The sequence below is a fragment of the Aedes aegypti genome, chromosome 2 (assembly GCF_002204515.2).
Source record: "Aedes aegypti strain LVP_AGWG chromosome 2, AaegL5.0 Primary Assembly, whole genome shotgun sequence".
NCBI classification, from domain to species: Eukaryota; Metazoa; Arthropoda; class Insecta; order Diptera; family Culicidae; genus Aedes; species Aedes aegypti.
In genome coordinates, this window is record NC_035108.1 from 368,799,286 (window position 1) to 368,814,096 (window position 14,811).

A 14,811-nucleotide genomic window follows, 5' to 3' on the forward strand; every position below is an offset into this window, starting at 1 on the left:
CCTTCACCACAAAGTTCAGAAGGTTATTTCCAGCTACGCCGTTGCGTTATTTCATCGTTAATTAGACGGCTACAAAGGTGACAACCTTTACACCTCCACCGTTGTGGTGGACGAGGGGTTTGCTTCAGGAATTGCTCGATGCCGGTATTGAGTTTGCCCACGTCCTACCCTTCCATCGTTATAAAGCCGCAAACATTTATCAAGCTTCCGTTCCACGAAACTAGACACCCAAACAACAACGACCACTCACCACTCGTTATCGTTGCGTTGCGTTCGGTGAAATGGAAACATAACACTTTCTCGTGGTTTGCTGGTGCAAAAATAATTTTGCACTCCTTCGCTCTCATTGTATTGCGTATTTTCCATGAAATGTGATGAAAGTAATGAAAGTTGATCGTTGTTCCATTTATGTGCTCTAATTATGCCTAAGTCCGAATCTTACAATTGACAGATGGCTTTGAAGGGATAAGAGGAAGTTGAATGATATTATTTTTTTTCTGATGCTATTGCGCATTTATTTCACGACTGGACTATCTCAGAAGTCCAGTGCATCAAATCGGGTAGGTGTCTCCGGAAATCAAAGAATAAGTGCTCTGAAGACATCAACAGGATTCAATGCAATTCCGCACTTTTATTCACACTTTCGCACTTATGAAGCCGCACTTCGTAGTCCAGTAGTGAAAGAAACACACAATACATTCAACCTGGGAAAGAGCCTGTCTCTCACCTTAGTGTTCGATAAGCATATTCACGGTACGGATACTTAAGCCACTTAATTCATAATTAAAAAAAAACTATTTGTGATAAATTTTATCATTTTTGTAGCATACAAAAAAAAATTTGAAAATATAAATATGAATTTTTTTATTAATTTTTGATGATTGGCCAATCATAAATGGTTGCTACAAATACCGGACACATTAAGGAACTGACTCGGTTTCTGTAAATTTGTGCATCATCGAATGTTTTAACTATTCCTGGAGTTAACTGGTTTTTAACCAGTGATGCATTTTAAACTAAACGCGAGCCAAAAGTGAACTGAACGCGTTCCAATTCTGCACGAGAACGCAGTAAACATTGAACTCTCGTGCAAGATTCTGACACTGCTCACGAACAGCCGTTCAATTCGAAATGCTCAATGAAGCTCAAAATTCGAAAAGCTACATTGAACTGTATTGAATTCAAATCACTCAAAATGTATAGAACCTAAAACATTCCACAATATCTTTCTTGAATCTTTTGCATTGAAATATGTTTTGCATCTGCCATAATGTCAATGTTCATTGCACGTTCAATTTTCGGCACGTACGGGTTCAAATTTTTGAACTGATCAATGTTCAAGCCTACTTGATCCCTCGTATAAAAATTTGAACTGGAACGCAAACTGAATGCATTCAAATGCATCATTGGTTAAAACATTTGCGGCATAATAAAAAATCTTTCATCGGCTAACATTTAAAATAAGTTGATTTTTATGTTTTTGCCCTTTAAGATAGAAGAAATCGTAATGAAAATATACAAATACATACAGCTACAAAAATAAACAGCTATATAATTATTCAAAGCACTGTACTGTTTTGATTTTCTGTGACTATTTCATTCTTACTGGCAGGCCCGGATTTACAAACGTAGGTGCCCGGGGGCCAATTGCTTGTAGGGGCCCTTTTCCCTCAGAAACATTTTTATGCTTTAGAATAGACTAGGTATTTTCAATGTTCTTTGTAAGGTTGTCATTATCAGAAGTCCAACTCTTTTATAAAGTTCAAAAATGCTTGAAATCGCTTATGAACTTGAACCAATTTCAAATTGAAATTGACGTGACTAATGTTTTTCTAATACTGAAATATCTTTTCAGATTTTATATGTTAACCGGTTAAATATAATGTTCATGCGCTTATTCGTCAATAACAAAATACATCTGATGATTCCTTTTAATATTCAAGTTGTTGAACAAACAGATTTACTTAACAATTTATGTTTGAAGAATTTCAGAGATTTTCTTCTGTCTAGAGATTACTCTACCAGTTCTCCCAAAAAAAAAAATCCAACGTTTTTTTAAAGGATGTTTAATGGATTTTCTGCAGTATATTCTCCATGAAATCCTTGAGCAATCCAACGATACTACTTTCAGTTATTTCCTTAGAAATTACCCCGATTTTTTTCTCCAAAGACTATACAAGGAGTTCATCCAGATATTTTTTCACTAATCATTTATCCGAATTATCCAGTTTTTACAAAAGGAGACCTCACAAAGATTTCTTGAAGATGTTCTAAACGGAAATTTCGGAGGATTTACTAAGGAAATCGATAGAATAATCTCCGGATGAAATCTTGAATGACTTGAAAAATATCTGATAGAATCTTTGGAGAAATTCCTGATAGAATTTTGTAGGTAATTTCTTTGGTTATCCTTCCTAAAATTCAGGTTACATTCTTGAGATATCTGAAACAAAATTTTTGGATGAACTTTTAAGGAAAGTTCATCGAACAATTCCACGGAATATTAACACCTGTAGAAATTTACGGAATATTCCATAAATCTTTTGGAAAATACCAAAATTTTCACAAAATTCCTCGAAAAAAAAATTGAAAAACAGGTATAGTAATACGAGCACTAATACTGTCGTAATGTCACGAGGAAGTACAAAAAAAAAAGAAATAGGCTGGCCTGATACCATGATGAAGGATCAAACTCTTATCTCCTGGTCCATTTTCGGTCTCTTTTTGATTCCTGTCTGGTCTTCTCCAAGTTTCTTTTTTTAGTTAGAGGAATCTAAAGTTCCTACATTCAATGCACTTATGCGCAGATGAAGTAAGACTCAGTTGTTTATATATAAATAAATAAATGGGTGCTTAAAAAAGTTACGTTATATCGAGGTATTACTGTTACTGTATATATATATATATATATATATATATATATATATATATATATATATATATATATATATATATATATATATATATATATATATATATATATATATATATATATATATATACACTCCCGTGCAAAAGTTTGGGTTCAACCCCTTAAAAACATACAAAAGTGATCTGTCCATATCTCTGTGATTACACGTCCAATTGAAACTCTCTAAGCCGCATTCGAAAGGCAAAGAGTTATTCTGACTTCGTATGTATTTTTCCAAAAACATTTTTTGAATTTTGTATACTAAATTTTTACTCAAAGTTGTGACATTTTTCAAAAAACACACTGAAAAATCATATCTAATTTCCTCAGCATTAGGTCGACCAAAATTTTAAATCAAAGTGTCATTAGAATCGTAATCTTATATTCTTTGAGGAGACTCCACGAAATTTTGGCGGAAAAATCTGGAAAGTATTCAAAATCAATGAAACAGTCAGTCAAGTCATCGTGCAAAAGTTTGGGTTTGTAGCGGTATTTGCTAGAGTCATTAATTAATTATATTTTGTCACGATAGAAGTATAGTAAAACGAACAGCAATATAAATTCATTTACGTTTCAAACGAACAGCAGTATAGTTCACTTGCACTGAACTTGCATGCAATGGTGAACCCCAATCACTCGCAAATAAACTCTTCAGCGAGCTTCACTCGTACAAGTTATCGTTCACTCACTTGGCGCGAACATAACTCATCTCACGAAGCATGCGCCGGGGGCCGTTGGGATTGAGTATGCTCTCCCGTCGGGACCACTTGTCGTTAGATTTAAAGAATAAGACGTTGAGGAAAAGAATGGACCCGAGCTAGCTAAATGCGAAATGTTTGAGAGGGAAAAGGACAATATTCACTGGTCGGCTCAAGGGATAATCGGGAACCGACTTTTGATAAGATCGTTCCACGATTTCCGGTACGAATGCCGAAAACATAAACTGCGACCTTTCTGAGGCATCTCAAGTTCTGTCTCGTCCACTTTGATCTGACCCGTGGAAGAGGCAGGAGTGTGAAGTATTCTTTTAAGTAGTTTCGCGGTGTGTTTTGTGAAGGTAATTAAAAACGTGGAAAGTGTCTGAATGTTCAGTGTAATAATTGCTAGGTTTTTCCCTCCCGATAGGTAGTGTTAGAGCAATAAATTTGCTAGCTTGTGCGGTGCTGTGCGTGATTGAAAATAAAAAAAGGTAAAATTTCTTAAACGCTTTCCGAACAAAAGCTTACCCCGTCGAATAGCCGTTCGACGGCTTTTTATTCAACAGTTTAGTTTCCCGCACCATCCCACCTCCCGCTCGGCACACCGCGCCCAATTTCGTCCACCAGTTTCCACACTTCTGACCCCACGTGCCAGCTTCGAAGGTCTTCCTAACTGCCGGCCGGAGTTAGAAGGGAGTTGCGCCGTCACCATCGCACTCCGGAAGAGCGATTTCCCCCCCCCCCAACTAGGGAAATTCACCGTATCGACGACAACAACGGTACAGCGCTATTCATTCCGTGCGCTTTTGTTCATCCGTGGGCAAGCGTCGTAGAGGCGACGCGAAGGAGGAAGCAGCCGGTAAAGCAGAAGCCGACTGTAAGTAGAAAGGCTATTTTTGTACATGTACTCGAGTTGGTGAAGCGTTTGGAAGCTTTGGGAAGCGTTTGAAAGCTCCGGAGCGTTTGTTGAAAGTTTAAAGGTTAGATAGTAGAAATCCGCACAGTTAGGAGAGAGTGAAGGGAGAGGAAGAGGAAGAGAACGTTATGTGAAAGTGGGTACCCGAGTAGAAGTGAATGTTAGTAAAGTAGAAATGAATAAATGTTATTAGTAGTTTTGCGTTTCTTTAGATGTTGTAGTTGATTATTATTGAGTTGAAGTCCCTTTAATTGAATGCACTGGTCTTGAGATATTTTTCACGTTTCGTTGTTTGTTGTAGTATAGTTGTTGATTTTTGTTACTCCAAGTCGGACTGCTTGGGATTCTCAGTCCTCCATTTTTGTCCTGAAGCGTGAAAGGGAATTGTGGTCGTGACGAACTTGGCCAGTGATGATAACCGTCGACCACGTGCATTCGTTATCGGTAGAAAGTCGAGTTGTCGGTTATGTTTTGAGCCGGTCAGAGGGTAGCGTTTTGAGTACTTGGATTACGTGGAGCATTTGCTAGATCGTTCGGTAGTTTGTAGGAAAACAGGACTCGCCCTGAGGTTTGAGTTTGCCGGGCAATAGAAATTGACAAGTGGTCCTCTAAGGAGGTGGCGCATAAGCTACTTGTTTCTCTCCCAACCCGAACGCCCTAGCAGATTGGTTCGCTCGCCGTCTCGAGTCGGCTACAGGTTCACCCCTCATAATGATGCAAATCGTGCAAAAGTTTGGGTTCACCTGAGCCGCTCACACAACAATTTTGTCAATATCTTCGCCATTTTTCAACCGATTTTAATAGTTTAAAGCTTTTTTGAGCGCAAATAATGGCGCCTACATGATTGGTTTGAGATTTCACAGATTTGAGTAAGTTTAGGTGAACCCAAACTTTTGCACGATACACCATACTGAGGGGTGAACCCAAACTTTTGCACGATGACTTGACTGACTGTTTCATTGATTTTGAATACTTTTCAGATTTTTCCGCCAAAATTTCGTAGGGTTACCTCAAAGAATATAAGATTACGATTCTAATGACACCCTGTTTTAAAATTTTGGTCGATCCAATGCTGAGGAAATTACGAATGTTTTTTCAGTGTGTTTTTTGAAAAATGTCATAACTTTAAGTAAAAATTTAGTATACAAAGTTCAAAGAATGTTTTTGGCAAAATACATACGAAGTCAGAATAACCCTTTGTTTTTCGTATGCGGCTTAGAGAGTTTCAATTGGACGTGTAATCACAGAGATATGGACTGAACACTTTTGCATGTTTTTTAGGGGGTGAACCCAAACTTATGCACGGGAGTGTATATATATATATATATATATACAGTCGCCTCTCCACATCTCGATATCGAAGGGACCATCGAGATAGGGAGAGATCGAGACATAGAACAAATTTTTAACGAATACTAGATTGAAAATCACCTCGTTGCCAGGAAAATCAAAAACAAACAGATGTCATTTCGGCTTCGCAAATTGTTTTGAATCTCTAAAATCTAGTCTAGTAACCTTTGATAATGGGCATATCGACATACAGAGAGAAAATTGGGAACGAAAATCACATCGAGATGTGGAGATATCGAGATAAGGAGGATATCGAGATATGGAGAGTGAAAATGTATGCAGAGTGAAGGGACCGAAAAAAATCATCGACATAGGGAGAGATATCGAGATGTAGAACATCGAGATGTGGAGAGTCGACTGTATATTAATACCACGATATAACGTAACTCGATATAACGTAATTTTTACCTCGATATAACGTAACTTTTTTAAGCACCCAATTATTTTTCAACTTTTTAATAAAAACATGATTTATGAGCTAGAATAAACATTTTCCAAGTTTCAAACACCAACCAATAATAAATCAAAGCAATGCAAGCGTTTAAACGCTTAATACAGTCATAATATCGAGTGAGCTATAAGCTCAATGTTAAGAACAACATTTTGTCATTGCTGTACATATGCTTACATCATTCTTCTTTATTTTTGCTGCATTTACGCTCCAACTGGATCCAAGCCTGCTACTCACTTCAATTTTCTACGAAAGCTTTTATGATTTTTTATTTAGACTTTGCAGTCAAAAAGACTACATCAAACTCAGATTACACTTGTGTGTCGCCGTGTCGCGCTTGCGTGTGAGCAAAGTGTCAATATAAAATAAACGGATTTCCGTCTTAAGAATTAATTGAGGAATTTCTTCAGAATGTTCTCATTGAATTTCAACAAAAAATGGTTCAAATATTCCTCCAGGAATTTCTTCAGAATATGTCTAAGGAATTCCGTATTCTATGCATTCTAAACTCAATGATTGTGAATTTCTCCAATAGTGTTTTTTAAATACATCTTTGAATTTTACTGTACCTTTGATCAAAAATTACACCAATTAATTTTTGTATAGATTGTTTTTATTACAAAAATATATTCAGGAATTCAATAAAAAACTGAGCCAGTTCCCTAGTTACTCCAGAGAATTCTCCTAAAATACTGCTGATAATTCCACCACGTATTCATTTAGAAAGTTTTCCATTGAAAACCCCTCAAGGATAGTTCTTGTTTTTATTGGAGCGTTCTTTGGTTCTAGTGACTTCTTCATGAATTCTGAAAAAAAAATCATGAGTTCTTGGGACATTCATTCTAAAATTCGGTCAAGAAATTACCAAAGAATTTATTTTAAGAATTTTACCACAAGCTCCTAATAGCAAAATTATTGAATTTCCATAATTGCCTGCTAAAAATGTTCATGGACTCCACATTAGTTTGTTTAAAGGTTTCTGAAAGATCTCATTTTTGAATTTATTTCAGAGATTCTCCGAGTATTCAAGGATTCCTTCAAAGATTTTTCCTGAAAAAATTTTCTAAGGATTACTGTAATAGAGACGTAAAAATAAAAAAAGTTGAAAATGAAAAGAAAAATATAAAAAAATTAGACACGGAAAAAATCGAACAACTATGTAGGAAAGACTGAAAATGCCTGCTAGGTCAATAATATCAATTCAAGACCCATTCTTCGTCAAAAAATACATATTGAACGAAATTAAGAAAAAAATAATATTTTGCTTCGATATAACGTAACGAAAATAAAAATCGAGTTACGTTATATCGAGGTATTACTGTAGATATATATATATATATATATATATATATATATATATATATATATATATATATATATATATATATATATATATATATATATATATATATATATATATATATATATATATATATATATATATATATATATATATATATATATATATATATATATATATATATATATAAATTGCATTAGAATCAAGTTTTAAAATTCATTGCGAAAGCTTTCATAAGAGTTGGAAAAATTAAGAATTTGTACAAAAGGATGGCATTCTACTTGTTTATCCAAATCGTTTTCGAATCTTTCCCAATCTTCTTGTTTTTTGTGAACAACATTCAACAATATCCCAAATACCAATATACATTCCAAAATGTATGTACTGCATTGATTTTAATTAGTCGTTAATGTTTAACTATAAATATGTTTGTCGAGATGTGTGGAAGCCTCTAAAATGTGAGGGCTCGGGGGCCATGACCGTCCCCCACCCGTAAATGCGGTCCTGCTTACTGGCGTTGTGGTTTACATTTTTTTTTTTGAAAGTGTGAAAGAGCTCACGTTAGTTCTGAAGAAAGAAAAAGAAAGATTTTTCGCAGAACTCTATACGTACAGAACTAGAGCTTATACAAATATTGTAAAACATTGTTATACATACCGAAGGAGTTTTATACAGAAAATGTGAGATTCCAAAACAAAAAATCTATAGCCTTACATTTTTTGAGTGTGTAACAATATTATGCAATATTAGTTAAGTTAATTTTTTCATACAGAATTGTATTGAAATCTTGCAACCGCTGGTTGGGTGCATTCACCTACCTGAAACTAAATACTGAAATTTGTGTTTTCATGTTAGTTATTGAAATTTTGTGACTGTTTTGCTCACAGTGACCTCCCTTAGTGCGGGATAACATCTTATGACAAAAGATTGCGGTGAAAACACCATGTCTATCGGACGTAATCTCGCTCTTTCATTCGAAATCAGTCCCTTCAAATTCCACATATAATTTGCACAATGCGAAATATAAGAGTAGAAAAGTGAATGCAAAAAATTTGAATCATTTTGAGCTTAAGACCATATTTAGACTATATATTCATTTTTAATCGTGTTATATTATCCTTCGAAAGTTATGCATATAAGCACATGAATAAAGACTATGTGTAGCCCATGTGTTTCCGTTTCTGGGAAAACGTTTTGGTCTTCGTTACCTTTTTTCAGCGTTTAATTAGTGATTTAAACATCACGTCGATCTTGTCAAGCTTATTTTTATAGAAATATAATTTTCAATATAAAACACATCAAACCAAAGCTTTCCTAAATCAACAGAAATACAAACCATTATTTCAGGAAAGATTGCTTTAACATGGTTTGAACGTGTGCTGAATGATTGTGGAAAAACTCAAGGAACACTAAGTTGGAACACACAGCCTCTACCTCAGGTATCGGTTTAGGTGTCATTCACTAATAACGTAAGGATTATGGGTTTGGGGGGGGGGGGGGGGGGTGGTTGTGGGTTTTTTTTTCTGGTTTGGAGTTTGAGATTTATAACGCGCCACAATAATTAATTTTCATACAAAACATCTTACTGTTATGTCTACCTATTTCAAACGGTATTCTTTGTTCTACCTTGTGACTTTGGTACCTTTTACTTGTTCGTAACTACGGAATATCTGTGTTATAAATACTGGAGTCGCAGAAGGGAGACTTCCCGGACAGTGGACAGATTAATATATTATCTAGAACACTCGACTGGAAGGATTTGAACAGCGATTTTCTGGAAGCCATAAGCATAACGGCAGTAAGTTTAAAAACAAAAAACGGTAGATAGTTTTACCCTTGATAAAGGCCAAATACAAAGTGCCGAAACGTCGGGCAAAACAGAACATTCCCGTTTCGATTTCCCTAGACTGCGAAAGCCATAAAATCACAATTAACTGATTATTTTATTTTTTTATTTGCAGGATATGAAACATATCTAAGGGGAGGGGGTTTGAAAAATCACCAAAATTATCTTACGTAATTATTGAACGGTGACAAGCTGAATATTCTGAAGCGAAAAGTGAAAAATAGGATGTTCATGCAAGTCAATAATATGTGTGTTTTAGCACATTGTGTATAATGATTATATTGCCTGCGTAATCCAAACTATTTTGCCATTTTAAAATAATTACTGATAAGGCTCAAATCAAAGAAAATACGTAAGCTTTTTAACGATTTTCAAACATCTCCACTTGTTCAAGAAGGCATGCACATTTCAAAATTTCTACGCAAACATTGCTCACCAAAATAGCTTTATTTTCTATATTAGGAGATCCATCTTGGTTAGATCATGATATCTCAATTTTTCGGCTTTGTCCGGTATTTTGTACTGTCCGGTTGGGGAATCTCCCCCTAATAGTTCTCATTTCTTCCAATTCAGTCTCCCATGAATGTTCTTATACATTCTCTTGATTGAAAATGCTTTCGAAACTTGATTTCGTAGTGATAGTCCTAAATTAAAATCTATGTGCTTTCAAAGTGCAAAGCAAGTTTTTGTGCTTTTTCGCAATTTGTTAGTAATAATTTGTTTTTCTTCTTCAATGCCGGAATCGGATTCTGAGATTTTTTTTTAATACAAATAATTTCTATAAGGGTTAAGAGCCAATTGAGAAATTTTATTTTCCAAAATTTGTGTATCTTAAGTCAGAAAACCATTTTTAAAACTTCTTTTTGCAGATCCTGCCAAATAGTTTACATAGCAGGATCGCGAGTGCGTTGAAATTACCTTCTACTCACGTTTTTAGGACGGATTAATAGTTTAACCCCTCTACCGGCAGCTTCAATCAACCCCTAAATAATATTTAAATCGCGGTAACATTTTTGTTTCTCTATATTTTTGCACAATTTTTTTCACAAGCTCTCAAAAACTTTTCTAGTTTTAGAATATTTGTCGATATTGATAATTGGTCATCTGGATTCCTTGGGGGACCAACGCGTAGCCATATCCCACGCAAATATCTCAGGCTGCAGAGTTTTTATCATATTCGGATATTCACTCCTCGGAATGATACTTTAATGCGAGTATGTTGTGAAAAAATAAGAAATTTGAGTAATGAACATTTATATTTCTGAGTAATGAACATTTATATTTCTGGTACCACACTGGACAAATAAAGATCTTGAAAACTCTAAAAAGCTTAAATCGTAATTTTCAGATTCCCTCAAGAATAATGAACCGATTAGTACGATTTTTTCCAGAGTAGCTCCTTATTACCTGGCATTGTAAATTGGCCGCCAAAGACATTGTATATGAAGAATGTCGGTCCGCAAGGAACATCAGAATATCTTCAAAAGAAGATCACCAATGATTAATAGCGATACGGATTCTTAAACTAGAAGAGTTTTTTTAGGTGAAAAAATGTTGCAAAAATATCAAGAAACAAAAAAGTTATCGCGATTTGAATATTTTCTAGAGATAAAAAATGAAGCTGCCGGTAGAGGGGTAGAGGATACGAATGATGATTGCAACTCTACCACAAGCTCCTTCCAGTCGATCCAGGATCCAAGTTTCAAATTAGTTTCACCATTCATCTGAAGTTACAACATTAGTATAGGAATTATCTCGGGTATTTCCCTTAAAATTGAAAACGGCTACTCGATGGAAAAAAAATTGTGAATGAGCATGACTATAATTCAACTGATGGAAAAAAAAAATCTTGTATATGAGCATGACTACAATTTACCTGATGGGTATGATTCAGCAAGCGATCGTTAACTGAAAAATGAGAACTGTAGGAGATTCTGCCTGGGGAATCCCATGCTACGAAGAACTTTGTCGTTCATTTGCCTGGTACGAGCCTCAACGATTCGTTTGCGAGAAGGGCAATCTCAAGGCTTATGGTTGCGCATACAGATATTTTGGTATCTTCCTTCATAAGACAGGCGTCCTTAGCGTAAGAAGCACTTGCGTAAATCATGCATTTAGCATCCATGCGGCAATGTTTTGTATCATGACTTTTACTAAAACTCTAATATTATTTAGCTCACTTTTGCTAAAGTGAGTTAAAAAATATTCTTGAGAAAGTCCTTTCTAACGAATGCCAGGTTGGGTTCTTTTTCTCGTAATGATTACTTGGACTGGAAAAAATCCAAGTAAATCATGTAATCCATTTTTGATTTCGTTTGGTGACTTAAGGTCACTTGAGAGACCCATCAAGACGATTTTGAACAAACGTTTAGTTTTGTCGTCATAAGTAAATTATTTGTGCTTCTGCTCATCAAGATAATTGAGAAGAAGTTCCGATCTTTAAGAGCTGCCGGAAATTTCCCTTTCTTAGCAATTTGGAAGGAAACCTTGATTTCCCTAATGCAGTTTAGGATATCCAGCCAAAATCCTCCAAATTCAGAACAACTAATTACGATAGAAGGCACCCTTTGTTTAATCACTTGAATCGAGGAGCCTGATGGGCTAGAGGCTGCATCGATTTGATGTTTGGAAAATTTATCTAAAGTATCGAACTCATTTAGATATAAACACAGATAATTTCGCCCTTGGAAGGAAGCGCGCGTTCCGAAGAAACGTCCTTTCTTTTTTTTATGCCACGTTAAGTCACAGTTTTGAAACTCTCTCTTTTAGACGGAAGTTGTGAATTCAAAAATTAACATTTTCTTTTGTTTGTGGTAGCAATATATTCAATCAATATATAGAAGTGGTTTTCTAAGAGTTTTTTCCAAGTCGTTGTATAAGAATGATTACCACCCGTTAGCTTACGCTAACCGGTTCAACGAAAAATCGAAGCAGGAAACGTTTTATTTCACTTATAAGTATGTGTATTAAATTTAACTGAAAAAAATCGTAATTTGTACGCAAATGTTATGAACAAAATGTTAATAATAGCTTTATTTATTTTTACCAAATAAAGATCGTACTGTGGCCGAACACAGATCACCATGATATAAAAAAATAATGTAAAGTTTTAAAAGATTCCAATGAAAAAAGTTTCACAAGCAACAGACTATAAAAATCATCATTCCTCTTTTTTTGCAAATCAATCGTTTTTCTAATAGATAAATGTTGATATGGATATATGTTGTTATATGTTGATATGATATGGAAGTGTTGTCGGACATGGTTTTTTTTTAAACATATACGTTTAATCCTTTACAACAAAAGTTGTATTATGTAAACATGTTTTAAACTAGTAAATGTAACCAATTTATCTTTTCTTCTCAAATTGAGCATTGAATCATCGTTCTACTACAAACCTACAACCAATTTCACAACTGAATGCTTTGAGCCGGTTGAACATTGAATTTCACTAAAGCGTTACCACGCTGACAGACAACCCGGGCTGCATCGGCCATTCGTTCAGCGTGATTCGGCCATAAAGCTATCACGAGCCGATTGAGTGATATCGTACATACGTTGCAGTATCCTCCTCATCGTTCATTCAGCGATTTCCCACCACCACTGCAAGTCATTTTAAAGGTCACGAGCTGCTTTTGGATCGGTGTAAAAATTGTTCCTTTCGGTGTAGGTTAGGATGGCCCATAATGAACAAACTAAAAATATTTAGTAAACCTCCCAAATTTGTTTGATCTGATACCCAGAAACTACTGTGATAATTTGAGTGGAATCTGTTAATTCTAAGGGAAGATAAATGAGCTTGAATTTTGTATGAAAAAAAACTCAACCAAATAACGATTAAACGGTTGTAACTACATTTTCTATCATAGGTTGCGCCGTAGTTGATCATTATTGATTTGGAAATTATCAAATTAAAAGAGATGGCACTTCAAAAAGCTCGAAGTATTTTCCTTAAGAAACACAACTGTTCTTCCTAGGGAAACTGGAATTCGTTTTTCCATGGAGGTGGATTTTCTTCATATTTGTTTCCTCAATTGAGCCTGGGCTATGGGCTGCTTCAATTTAGCCCCCCTTAGAGTTGACGAGTTCCTCTCAAATTTTTACGGTGGCTTCTTCTTCATTGGAGCATTACGGGGCAAACCATGGCTCGACCGGTGGGATTCGGACCCACGACGCTCAGCTTGGTCTTGTTAAATAGCTGCCTGATTCTGGGGATTTCACTTAAGATTTTTACTAGTTTATTTTTCCGTATGAAATAGACCACCCTAATGTAGATACTTGTGCTCTGTTCACTTCCCGTGGGAACAGTCCACGTTGAAGGTTATATTTTTGAATTTCGTCGTCAACCGCTTGTTTTTGCACTGCCAGACACGGTGTCTGTGGCGTTTTTTTTTCTTTAAGGAAACTTCTCAGTCTGAGACACGTAAGGTGATGATGGTTGCGGTTGTCGTGGCAGTTTTCTAATCTTATCGCTGATCATTATGTGTAACGTGTAAATTTATTGTTGAACAGTGATGATGATGATTAAACTCATACGATGAACTAATGCAACCGGTTACCTACTTACAGTAAATCATCTGTTCCACATGCATCACGATGTTGGTTCGTGGCATGAGCTCGTGCCTCCCACGATCATCGTGGCAAGCCAAACGGATTCACTCAGTTCCGCTCGGTCGTAGTGCTACTCGCATGTTGACTTAAATACCTAGATGTGAATGCGTGTTCTAGATTGTCTAGTAAAGTCAAATTAACCAGAAGAATCACGTGATTTGTGTGAATCATAATGCAAGCATCGTGACTTGACTCACTTGTGTTTTGAAGAAGCAATTACCTACTATCTTGAAGGCCGAATTAAGATTATTTTGCTCTATTTTTGACATGATGCGTGATTCTCACAATGTGGTCTGAATCACAATCAACGATGTTTACGTCCCCAAAATCACCAACCCATGGACACCCAAGGTATCGTAAAATTGAAATGAGCACTGTATCCTAAAATTGAAGCTAAGACCCTCAATTGGTATGAATTGTTATATTTCCATAAAATACAATTTCAGTGAAAACTTAAAGCCTATGATGAGGGTCAAAAAATAAACTTGAAAGAGTGTCGTCGATATCTGACAACTCCATAAGACTAAAATTGCATTTTATTAAGGTAGACAAAGTTGGAAGTCCAACTTTAATGATTCGATTCCACTCATTTCCAGTTTAGTTCGATAAAATAGAAAAGCGTGGTCAAGAAGAGAGAATGAAAGGGAAATCATTTTCGTTTTTTTTTTAATTATTTATAAGTATCGTTCCAAACATTACATTCTTTTCTTATATCTAGGTGTTCTGTG

At 35.5% G+C, this 14,811-nt stretch overlaps 1 protein-coding gene across 3 annotated transcripts in view; it reads left to right on the forward strand.

Moving 5' to 3' along the window:
- The window catches only part of LOC5575162 (zinc-type alcohol dehydrogenase-like protein C1773.06c), a 92,633-nt gene that overhangs the window by 15,888 nt on the left and 61,934 nt on the right, over window positions 1–14,811 (forward strand). The window lies entirely within an intron of this gene.